Genomic DNA, 13,233 nt, shown 5'->3' with positions numbered 1-13,233 from the left:
TAAACGCTCTTGGGATTTGTACATGCAACCTTTTGGTCTGGAGTGCATTATGGAAGTGTACACATAGGGACTTTTAAGGTACATGTGCAGATAATCTAGTATAATGGTACATTTTTCTAATCACTATATTAAATATAAAGCTGCGTTCATTACCATGTGGGAGTTTTTTTTTTTACCAGTTGTAAAATCGTAAATACCAGTTGGATGCATTCACGTGCTTTGAAATCATTAGGAAACGCCAATTAAAAGTACAGCTATCATGCTTCTAAACAAATCATAGATGTAAAAAATAGACAGCTTTTTTATATTGTTACATTTAACTGCGAGGTCATTTCCTTACGTCAGAGGTCAGCATGTGGGAGAAGTTGGAGCTGAGAGATGATAGACGCGTTTCCCACTAGTAATTTCCAGTTGATGGGCAGTTCAAGTGGATTTTTCCAAGTCGCATATGATAAGTTCCCACTTTGTTACGAACGCAGCATAACATTTCAGCTCGGGTAGCTCCACTATAAGTGTTGCGTTGCTTTTCCAGCAGAGTCGTGTCAGTGTGACTTTCTACCTGCTATACAGACACATTGTTTTGAGAGCAGAAGAGCAGAGTGGAAGAGAATCGTTATTCTATTTTTCCCTACTGCACTGTACAATATTAATCGATTATGCGTAAGTTCAATAACTTTGGTCCAGTTTTTTATTTATTGTTGCTAGTGGTTGTACTAATCCTCTAATTACACATGTTACTTTCGTTTACATTGTGAACATAGTCAATGTATCTAGCTAGCTACAGTTTCTGCTAGTAAGTTCTTGACTTCATAAATCTTCGTAAAATAGCCAGTGGTGTCTACTGGAGGCCATATGCAACCAAAATCAACTTTATTTCTCATTATTTCAATTCACAAGATACTGGAGAATGAACGCGTGCGTCAGCTGTACAAATGTTTACCTCAGCGATTCTTGAGCTTGGATGCTACCATTGGACATGACGCAATGCGAGTGCAACACATTGATTTGAAAGGAAGGAAGCATTCCCAACACACCGATGTCTGTAGTGTAACAGGGCCGTTAGGTACAATGCGGAAATGTGCTGGCGGGTGATTATTTGCATATTTGGGGGCATGGTCTAAAATACAGTTGAAGTCGGTAGTTTACATACACTTAGCCAAATACATTTAAACTCAGTTTTTCACAATTCCTGACATTTAATCCCAGTACAAATTCCCTGTCTTAGGTCAGTTAGCATCACCACATTATTTTAATAATGTGAAATGTCAGAATAATAGTAGAGAATGATTTATTTCATCACATTCCCAGTGGATCAGAAGTTTACATACACTCAATTAGTATTTGGTAGCATTGCCTTTAAATTGTTTAACTTGGGTCAAACGTTTCGGGTAGCCTTCCACAAGCTCCCCACAATAAATTGGGTGAATATTGGCCCATTCCTCCTGACAGAGCTGGTGTAACTGAGTCAGGTTTGTAGGCCTCCTTGCTCGCACACGCTTTTTCAGTTCTACCCACAAATTCTCTATGGGATTGAGGTCAGGGCTTTGTGATGGCCACTTCAATACCTTGACTTTGATGTCCTTAAGCCATTTTGCCACAACTTTGGAAGTGTGCTTGGGGTCATTGTACATTTGGAAGACCCATTTGCGACCAAGCTTTAACTTCCTGACTGATGTCTTGAGATGTTGCTTCCATATATCCACATAACTTTCCTCCTCATGATGCCATCTATTTTGTGAAGTGCACCAGTCCCTCCTGCAGCAAAGCACCCCCACAACATGATGCTGCCACCCCCGTGCTTCACGGTTGGGATGGTGTTCTTCGGCTTGCAAGCCACCCCCTTTTTCCTCCAAACATAACAATGGTCATTATGGCCAAACAGTTCTATTTTTGTTTCATCAGACCAGAGGATATTTCTCCAAAAAGTACAATCTTTGTCCCCATGTGCAGTTGCAAACCATAGTCTGCCTTTTTTTTATGGCGGTTTTGGAGCAAGTGGAACCTTGCTGAGCAGCCTTTCAGGTTATGTTGATATAGGACTCGTTTTACTGTGGATATAGATACTTTTGTACCTGTTTCCTCCAGCATATTCACAAGGTCCTTTGCTGTTGTTCTGGGATTGATTTGCACTTTTCTCACCAAAGTACGTTCATCTCTAGGAGACAGAACGTGTCTCCTTCCTGTGCAGTATGACGGCTGCATGGTCCCATGGTGTTTATACTTGCGCACTATTGTTTGTACAGATGAACGTGGTACCTTCAGGCGTTTGGAAATTGCTCCCAAGGATGAACCAGACTTGTGGTCTACAATTCTTTTCTGATATCTTGGCTGATTTCTTTAGATTTTCCCATGATGTCAAGCAAAGAGGCACTGAGTTTGAAGGTAGGTCTTGAAATACATCCACAGGTACACCTCCAATTGACTCAAATTATGTCAATTAACCTATCAGAAGCTTCTAAAGTCATGACATAATTTTCTGGAATTTTTGAAGCTGTTTTATGGCACAGTCAACTTCGTGTATGTAAACTTCTGACCCACTGGAATTGTGATACAGTGAATTATAAGTGAAATAATCTGTCTGTAAACAAATGTTAGAAACATTTCTTGTGTCATGCACAAAGTAGATGTCCTAACCGACTTGCCAAAACTATATATATATATTTTTGTTAACAAGACTCCAACCTAAGACTCCAACCTAAGTGTATGTAAACTTCTGACTTCAACTGTATGTCGTGCCAACCGTCTGTGGAAATGTTGTACCAGTTTAAGTGGTTTTATGATTATGTTAATTACATTTTAGCACCTCTTTTGACAGGTAAGAGCTGTACTGTTAAAAGATCTTACTTTGTGTTTTCCAGTAGTTTAATGGCACCTGTTAAGCAGGAAGTCAATGTTTAATTTTCAATAATTTACTGTCAACTATCACTACAGTGATAACTATAGTGTAACTATAGTGTAACTAATTTACTATGTGTAAATTAAATATGGTGATTCACATCTATTTTTTTCAACCTTTAACAAGGCTTCAGAACTGACAGGTACATGATCTTGATGTGTATGAACAGACCAAATTAACTGGTATGACATTCTTTCTCATGGGAGACCAAAAAGAGCTGGCTGAGGCCACGCCCCGAATAAGTCACACCTGCAATCTTCTGATAGGCTGCCACTGTTACAGTATGCTGCCAATCAGCAAGTGACGTGCATTTTGTCAACAGAAACGTCAGTGAAGGTACAATAGGGTACTGGGAAGATTGCTAGTGGCAGCTAGTGTCCTGTAGGTAACTGGAAACATTTTCTAGTAAGTTATTGTGACTTTTATAATAACTTACTGACAAGTAGTGATGTTACATTTGATACTGGAACTCTGAGGCATGTGTCGAAGACGCTAAGCAGCTAACTTCCAAGCAGTGTGCCAATGCGCGTATCACTCTATGAGAAGTAAGTTAGCAATGACGTCCGAAGCTTCGTTTGATCACGTGCTTTTCAAACCATGTGTTGCAAAATACGAGATGCCACTGATTTTGCCGCGGTTCCGGTGCTTACTTCGATTAAGCTGCTTTCAAACGCCGACCTTTAACGGATGCTGTACTTCTACATCTAGTTAGGTTCTGTACTTGTAATTACACCAGACTGGTAGCTTAGCAGGTAGAGTTGCCGATTTTGGCACATTCAGGGACGTGAGGGTGAGGTCGAATCCTGTTGAAGGTGCACTATTTTGAAAATAGTGTTATGTGAAACAACACTTTCTGCACTGTTGTACAAATAATTTGTTTAATTTAGTACAGTATAAGTTTCAGTTTTTATCATCCTAAATAATGCCATAGATTATGTTTTAGAAAAATAGTAAACTTGAATGCAAAAAAGGGAAGCAATATCAAGATGTGAACCTGGCTAGCCAACAATTTACCACTACTCTACAGAGTTTTAATAAGGTCAATAGAGGGGGAAAAAAACATAAATTAGATAATCATACATTGCTTTTTATTGCTGACCAGCAGATGTCATTAATGTGCATTGTGAACGGATGATGAAGCTCCGAATAATGACTATTCCCGACACAATTGTCTGGAAAGCCTCAATGCTTCAGGAAGCCTCATTTCCCCATCACTAATGACAAGTAGTTTCTTGTTAAGAAATGACTAATTCACAGTAACTTCTGGCAACAAGTCACCATTCATTTACAAGAAATTGCACAATAACCTCTTCACAACACAGCTCTTTACTGACACATCCTCTTACAGAGTTTGCAGAACAGACAGTGTTAAAGGAGGTGCTCTACTTCAAACACTTAAACTGCTACAAGTCTTCCACTGACGGTTGGCACAAATATACTGTACATATATATGGACCACACCATTTCAGGTTGCTTGTGACCAAGAGTTTATGAATTCAAATCCCATTTAAGGCTGAGTCCCAATTGTGATCACAGTATGAGATTTTACACTATTTGAAATCAGAATACAGCATTTTATAGAAATAACACCTTTAAGTTGTTGAATATATATACTTTATTTTTACTGCAACTTTAAGCGAAGAGCAGAAATGTATTCTTGCCAATCTGCATTATGTCCACAGACCTGGTGTTGCAGCAGGAACTTCAGGTAGCTAGCATGTGATTTCAAATCCCAAGTGAGGTTGAGTCCCACGTAATAAGCATACAGCAGCATATTGTCCATTAACACCGGAATTTAGCTGTAAAAATACAGTAACTAGTTATAGATTTACCATATTTTCACCCTGACTAGACAAAAACCTCCAGGGGACCATGGCACAATGTTCTGAGAACGTCCTAAAAATGTCCTTGGGGACGTCCCTGGAACAAACCGGGAACTAGACAAAACCTGCAGGGGACCATGACTGTTTAAATTGAATTCATGTAAATTATGCCTTTCAAAGTAAAATATTCTAAATGACATTTGACACCTGGGTTTTCACAATTTTGCATCCCCATGTTGTCACATTTATTTCACATGAGATCATGCTCTCACATGTAATCACATATTGTCACATGATGCTTCACATGTTGTCACATGCTATTACATTAACTTCACATTAAATCACATGTGATCACGAGATCACACGTGTTCACATGTGAAATGCATGTGTTTTTGCCCGTAAAGGTAGGCAAGGCAAATTCAAAAGGAATGCTGAAAAAGGTGGATAGGCAGGCTTGTTCTCTTAGTTAATGTGGAATAAAGGAAGTGTCCTTGTTTCTCTATTTACAATCTTTTCATTAAGTCTTATCGCCTGTTGGCCTTAGTTGTCTCTTTCACAGTCTTTTGTCTTTGTTTCTTCATAAACCAAACTTTTAAACTACTCATTATGATTTTCTTTCAGTTCCTCTCTCCTTCCAGGTAATCTATACCTTTCTCTATATCTGAATATCACCTATATTTCCTTTCCCTCTACCTGTCTCTTTCTCTTTATCTCTCCATTATGTCTCTTTCTACCTCCCTCCCTCACTCCCCACCTCCCTCTCTCATCCTCTCTCTCTCTGTCTGCAGGGCACGGAGGAGGATGGTGTTTCCAGCAGACACAGAAGAGTCTGACCTCATCACATATTTATTGAAATGTCACAGTGACACCTTAATTACAGAACAGTGGATGAAGAGGGAATACGGCCTTCACTACTTCCTGAAACATCCTCTGTAAACCTTCCCTCTCTTCCTCACTTGTTCTCCCTCGTTCACTCCCTGCTTCTTTCTCGCCATCGCTCCCTCCTTGCCATATTCTCTCCCTCCCTCAAATCAAATCAAATCTTACTGGTAACATACACATGGTTAGAAGATGTTATTGCGAGTGTAGTGAAATGCTTATGCTTCTAGATCCGACAGTGCAGCAGTATCTAACAGGTAATATCTAACACGTTCCACAACAAAACCTAACACACAATCTAGTAAAGGAATGGGATGAGAATATAAGTATAAAATACATGGATGAGCAGTGACAGCGCAGCTAAGATGCAATAGATATTAAAGAATAGATAGTGAAGGATACAGTATACAGTATATGCATATGAGATGAGTAATGCGAGATATGTAAACATTCTTAAAGTGGCATTACTAAAGTGACCAGTATTACATTTATTAAAGTGGCCAATGATATCAAGTCTGTAGGTAGGCAGCCGCGTCTCTGTGCTAGTGGTGGCTGTTTGATCTTGCCTTCTGGATGGAAACGGAGTGAACAGGTAGTGGCTCGGGTGGTTATTGTCCTTCATTATCTTTTGCACCTTCCTGTGACATTGGGTGTTGTAGGTGTCCTGGAGGGCAGATAGTTTTTTCTCTGTGATGCGTTGTACAGACCGCATCACCCTCTGGAGAGCCCTGCGGTTGTGGGCAGTGCAGTTGCCGTACCAGGCGGTGATTCAGCCCGACCGGATTCTCTCAATTGTGCACCTGTAGAAGTTAGTGAGGGTTTTCGGTGACAAGCCACATTTTTTCAGCCTCCTGAGGTTGAAGAGGTGCTGTTGCGCCTTCTTCACCACACTGTCTGTGTGGGTGGACCATTTCAGTTTGTCGGTGATATGTACACCGAGGAACTTAAAACTTACCACCTTCTCCGCTGCTGTCCTGTCAATATGGATAGAGGGATGCTCCCTTTGCTGTTTCCTGAAGTCCACAATCATCTCTTTTGTTTTGCTGACATTGAGTGAGAGGTTATTTTCCTGACACCACCCTTGAGGGCCCCACCTCCTCCCTGTAGGTTGTCTTGTCGTTGTTGGTAATCAAGCCTACCACTGTAGTGTCGTCCGCAAACTTGATGATTGAGTTGGAGGCGTGCATGTCCACGTAGTCGTGGGTGAACAGGGAGTACAGGAGAGGGCTGAGAACACACCCTTGTGGGGCCCCAGTGTTGAGGATCAGCGAAGTGGAGATGTTGTTTCCTACCTTTACCACCTGGAGGCGGCACATCAGGAAGTCCAGGACCCAGTTGCACAGGGCGGGGTCGAGACCCAGGGTCTCAAGCTTAATGATGAGTTTGGAGGGTACTATGGTGTTGAATGCTGAGCTGTAGTCAATGAACAGCATTCTTGCATAGTTATTCCTCTTGTCCAGGTGGGATAGGGCAGTGTGCAGTGTGATGGCGATTACATCGTCTTTGGAACTATTGGGGCGGTAAGCAAATTGGAGGGGTTGTAGGGTGACAGATAGGGTGGAGGTGATATGATCCTTGACTAGTCTTTCAAATCCCTTCAGGATGACAGAAGTGAGTGCTATGGGGCGATAGTCATTTAGTTCTGTTACCTTAGCTTTCTTGGGAACAGGAACAATGGTGGCCAACTTGAAGCATGTGAGGACAGCAGACCGGGATAGGGATTGATTGATTATGTCCGTAAACGCACCAGCCAGCTGGTCTGCGCATGCTCTGAGGACGCGGCTGGGCCGGCAGCCTTGCGAAGGTTAACATGTTTAAATGTTTTACTCAGGTCGGCCACAGAGAATGAGAGCCCACAGTCTTTGGTAGCGGGCCGTGTCAGTGACACTGGATTGTCCTCAAAGCGCGCAAAGAAGTTGTTTAGTTTGTCTGGGAGCAAGACGTCGATGTCGTCTGATTTTCTTTTTGTAATCCGTGATTGTCTGTACACCCTACCACATACGTCTCATGTTTGATCCGTTGAATTGCGTCTCCACTTTGTATCTATACTGAAGCTTTGCTTGTTTGATTGCCTTACGGAGGGAATAACTACACTGTTTGTATTCGGCCATTTTTCCTGTCGCTTTCCCATGATGAAATGCGATGGTACATTCTTTCAATTTTGCGCAAATGCTGCCATCAATCCACGGTTTCTGGTTAGGGAAGGTTTTAATAGTCACAGTGGGTACAACATCTCCTAGCACATGTCCAATAAGTTAAAGAGTTGCAATCCTCTCTGCCAATAACAGCTAGTTTTCAGTTTTCCCCTCCCCCTCAGACCACGCCCAGACAGTTCTAGCAACATTCTTGCTGACAAATTGCTCTTTCATTACCTCTGGTTCATTCAGCCATTCCTATGAGGGAAATTAATGTGGAAAAAATTGGGTTTTGGGATAAATGCCGAAAATAAGGTCTGAGGTTAACACAGGCTTAGGAGATCTTATAAGTTTTGTTCTATGAGGTAATATAAGTCGTTTAACATGACCTTTATGAATTCTGAATCCTTTATGCGCTAAATGTGGTTGTTTTGATTACATAAATGCTTCAAAATTCACAAAAAGTGATATTAGTAGATGAAGATTATCTCATAGAGCAAAAGTTATAAGCTCTCCAAAGCCTGTGTTAACCTCAGACCTTGTGTTTACCACAGACTTTATTTTCAGCGTTTATCCAAAAACCCTCCAAAACACCCATTAATTTCCCCATAGGCTTTGATCAATGAGCCATGGCGGAGTTGGTATCTACAAAAAAACGGCATTACTATTGCTCTCTGTACTGAAAGTGTCTATGGAGCTTCTCAGTGGGTAAAGGCCTTCTACATCTTCAGAGAAGACATTAAGATTTATAAAATTATTCATCATTTTTTATTTAAACTTCGTTTTCATTTCTCCTTCATCTTTTCTAATTCTGATTTCATCTCTTCAGTTTGTGATGGAAAGGGAAGGGTTAACACTGAGAGAATAGAGAAATCAGGATTTTTCTTTGGTAGTTTATGGGTATTAAAATCAAGCTAGCTAATTCAGCCATTGGCTAGGCCCTCACAAGCTAGACAAAATGCATCTGCCATTCAAGGCTCCAAATAAATAAAAAATATACAAATTAAAAAGTTAGGAGCACCATATGAAATTTAGGAGCACAGAAAATAATACTTTTTAAATGGATTTAAATACAGCCTGTATGAATTCTAGCTACATTTGAAGCACATGTTGTGCTCGAGTAACTAATATGTAACGCTGTAAAGACGTTAGTTTATTATAAAAGTAGATTTAAGAGGGAACGTCCTAGAGCAAAACAACGAAGATGTACATGTCCGGGAGAGTCTCACCTTTGCACAGATGGGTCAGTGTGCACAGTGTGTAGCCCAAATGGTTCGGACGCTACAGACAAAAGGTGTGGGAAAAAAACAGATATCTCTACTTTAAACTGACAGATTTTAATGGGATTTCTTTTTAAATAATGCTCATTAAATATCCTCTTGGGCGTGGACATCAACCATAGGGGTTTCATGTGTGGCTCATCAGGCTGTGGTAGCATCAGACTTCATTTTTTCTATTACATTTTTCCATGCAAATATTCTAAAATCTGCAGAAAAACAATATTCACATCTCAGTGTTTCCTTTAGGAAACTTTGGCGCCGGACAAAGTGACCGGGAATATCTTAATTTACCAGACATTTGAGAAATTTACCCAGACATCCATATGCATTCAGGTCTGACTTTAAACAAATGATATTGGCCAAATGAGACACATTTACATGTCCTTAAAAACAGCCTATAACAAATTACAAAAACACTACTCCTTGTGTTTCAATGTGTAGCATATGCAAAACAATATAGCCAGTTCTAAAAAAAAAAAAAAAAAATTGGGGCTACTCCTAAAACAATAATTGTCCATTTTATGGTTCGGCTGTCAGCAATTTGTCACTAAACACATCTGGGCATTGCATGCATAGGCCTATAGACTGAGGTGTCCACTGTATGATATTAATATTTAAAAAAATATACAGGCTATATAAAGGAAGAGAAGATTATGCCTAGCTACATAGAGAGAGATAAATATATGCCTGCGGCATGCTATGGCACCGACATACATTTCTTTATGTCAGATGGCTACTCCGTCTGCTATACAGATATAGATGTACAGAAGGAGGCTAATTCGTACATTTTCAATCAGAATATTTTGTATAAAGATAAGCATTATATTGTCAGATTACAGGAGAAACTCTGGTAGGCCTGAAACATTCTTCCTCACCCTAAGTTCAACTGGAATCAGTTGGAGTGCTGGTGCACACTGCCTTCAAATCATAGGCTTGCAGTAGTTAAAGCTTAACAATAGCCACACCGAACCTTCACAAAAGTTTCTCAACTTTATTAGGGTAGTATCAAAAGTAAATCAAGCCATTGTTTATAGGGAAAATTTGAGCAGGCTATTATATTTCAGCAACAATCTGTATAAAAATTGGCCAAAGAAAATGGCTCAGCAGAATGAAACAAAACACTTGCGAACTGGTTTAAATCTTCACAAAAGTTTTGAATAGGCCATATTACAGTAATTACAAACTAAAATAAGTGCCTACCATACCCAACAAATGACAGAAATAGGCTAATGTTATTTATTTTACAACAGACCTACTTATAATCTATTTGAACTAAATACGGAGCACACAATTAAAAAGACAGACCGAATTTAATTTAGTCAGTTAAATGTAAATGTCAGTTAAACTAAATGTAATCGAAAATGTAAGCTACGTAATCCCCAAAAGAAATTATTTATCATGAGAGGGCCATAACCAATAACTAGAAATGCTGCATACTAAAAGAAAGGTTAAAATCTCACCTTACTGATAAAAATATGAAGTATTTTATATGATGTATTTCCTATTCAACAAAACTGTATGAATAATGTGTTAAATGACATATATAACATAATGAATTATAAAATTACTAACTATAAGATTTCACCTTCTTTATAACTGTAAAATGCATATTTGTATGTATAGGGTTAGAGAAAATGTGCATATTTTCTAATGGTCTCTCTTGATCAAACATCTGCCCCCACTGCTGTGAAAGTCTCACAGAGCTTTAGCTTGGCTTGCTGAACTCATTAGGAACTTGCCCCTTTTCTCATATTCATTTTGTCCGTCTATGAGAAACAGAAAGTGTTTATTTAAAATCTATTAAATATTTTATATTGATTTATAGCCATTAATCTCTGAATGCGCTACAGTGATGAAACCACTCTCTCTTGCTGCTCTATGAAGTAATAATTGCAGCATGTGCTTTGTCAGTAACGATGATGTAGGGTTCAGCCAGGAGTTGATGGACAGTTGGAAGAGCGAATAAAATGGTAGGAGGGACATCCCAGCTTCAAGTGGTTTCAGATTTCACATCCCACTGTATGTCATACAGGCTCAGAAAAAAATACTACTGTGTCCGTGGGAACTTTCGCTCAATGAATTTCGATCTACGGCGTCCACAGCTCGATTTATAAGCGAAAATGTCAATCGGAACCACTACCAGAACCACGCAGGTCCCCTAAACAGGAGACCTTACATCTAACAGGTTTAAACTAAACAGGTTTTGCATATTTAAAGAAGGTTTGTATTAATAAACAGGCTTACAATAATAAAAATGATATACAGTAATAATAATAATGATGAGGGGAAAAAAATACGTTCCAAAATTGTATCCTACATGAATAGGGAGTTGCACAGTACCCTGCATTCTTCTCATCTTATTCCACTACAATATTGTCACGATCGTCGCACAGAGCAGACCAAGGCACAGTGGGATTTGAGTTCCACATACTTTATTTAAGTGAAACTTCTACAAAACAATAAACCAACAACAAAAGGTGAAAGTCGTGGTGCTACATGCACATACACAAAACAATATCCCACAAATGCAGGCGGGAACAGGGACACCTTAATTATGATCCCCAATTAGAGACAACGATAATCAGCTGCCTCTAATTGGGAACCATACTCAAACCCAAACATAGAAATATATCAACTAGAACACCCCCTAGTCACACCCTGACCTACAACACCATAGAGAACCAAGGGCTCTCTATGGTCAGGACGTGACAAATATTAAAACTTAGGCTTTTCATTATAGGCATACTGTTTTTCCACTAACTTTTGTTTTACTTCAATGAAAAAGGCCTCCATTTTAGGAATCAACAGGGTGTGAAAGAAGTCTGTTTTTAATCAGAACTCTTTTTATTGAGTAGCCTAGGCCAAGGCTCCTCTGTTGCTCTCTCTCCCCTCAGCAGCAGGTGCATGTGCGTGCAAGGCTTGAGAGAAAGGTGCTGAAGCTGAATTCGGGGTGTAGGTTATGATAGACAGCCTCTCCCCCAACAATTTGGCCTGCTACATTTTTATTTATCGGCTTTTCATTTTTTTTCTGCCAAATTCTGTTGAAGCAGCTGTGTGAAGGCTTACAGGTGTACCAGCTTGTTGATGTCATGGAGAAGAACCCGGAACACTGTCCCAGTCTCTTCGTAATTGGCGATGTCAATATGTTATGGCCAACTTCTGAATCTATGTTGTGATTACATGACTTATTTTGGTGTACTAAATCATATTCTTTGTATGTTTCTAAGGTGGACGTGCACTACATCACGTCCAACCTGTCCCCAAAGATGAGTGAGAGTGATACCCTGAAGCAAGTCAAAGAGATGCAACCCCTGACCTTCCTCCAGGATTTCCTGATCAACCCTGAGGGTATGCACTACCGGTCAAAAGTTTTAGAACACCTACTCATTCAAGGGTTTTTCTTTATTTTTACTATTTTCTACATAGAATAATTGTGAAGACATCAAAACTATGAAATAACACATATGGAATCATGTAGTAACCAAAAAAACTGGTGTAGTACTTAGTCCTGTATTGACACTTTGCATGTTTGATGGTTCGTCGGAGGGCATAGAGGGATTTCTTATAAGCTTCCGTGTTAAGAGTCCCGCTTCTTGAAAGCGACAACTCTAGCCTTTAGCTCAGTGTGGATGTTGCCTGTAATCTATGGCTTTTGGTTGGGGTATGTACGTACAGTCACTGTGGGGACGACGTCATCGATGCACTTATTGATGAAGCCAATGACTGATGTGGTGTACTCCTCAATGCCATCGGAAGAATCCCGGAACCGGTTCCAATCTGTGCTAGCAAAACAGTCCTGTAGCTTCGCATCTGCTTCATATTGACCGAGTCACTGGTGCTTCCTGCTTTCATTTTGTGCATGTAAGCAGGAATCAGGAGGATAGAATTATGGTCAGATTTGCCAAATGGAGGGCGAGGAAGAGCTTTGTATGTGTCTCTAAGTGTGGAGTAAAGGTGATCTAGAGTTTTGTACGTGTCTCTAAGTGTGGAGTAAAGGTGATCTAGAGTTTTGTACGTGTCTCTAATGTGGAGTAAAGGTGATCTAGAGTTTTGTACTGTCTCTAAGTGTGGAGTAAAGGTGATCTAGAGTTTGTAGACTGTTCTCTAAGTGTGGAGTAAAGGTGATTCTAGAGTTTTGTACGTGTCTCTAAGTGTGGAGTAAAGGTGATCCAGAGTGTTTTCCCCCTCTGGTTGCACATTTAACATGCTGATATAAATTT

The 13,233-nt window shown here is 39.9% G+C and overlaps 1 long non-coding RNA gene across 1 annotated transcript; it reads left to right on the top strand.

The window, feature by feature from the left end:
* Nucleotides 1–464: 464 nt before the first annotated feature.
* On the top strand, nt 465–12,380 carry LOC111969053 (uncharacterized). The gene is made up of 3 exons (XR_002877941.2): nt 465–660; nt 5,508–5,651; nt 12,241–12,380. It is a non-coding gene; the product is annotated as an uncharacterized lncRNA (long non-coding RNA).
* The last annotated feature ends 853 nt before the right edge of the window (nt 12,381–13,233 follow it).

The sequence above is a fragment of the Salvelinus sp. IW2-2015 genome, linkage group LG9, assembly GCF_002910315.2.
Source record: "Salvelinus sp. IW2-2015 linkage group LG9, ASM291031v2, whole genome shotgun sequence".
NCBI classification, from domain to species: Eukaryota; Metazoa; Chordata; class Actinopteri; order Salmoniformes; family Salmonidae; genus Salvelinus; species Salvelinus sp. IW2-2015.
Note: the sequence above shows the minus strand (reverse complement) of the source record. Positions and strands in the feature narration are given on the sequence as shown.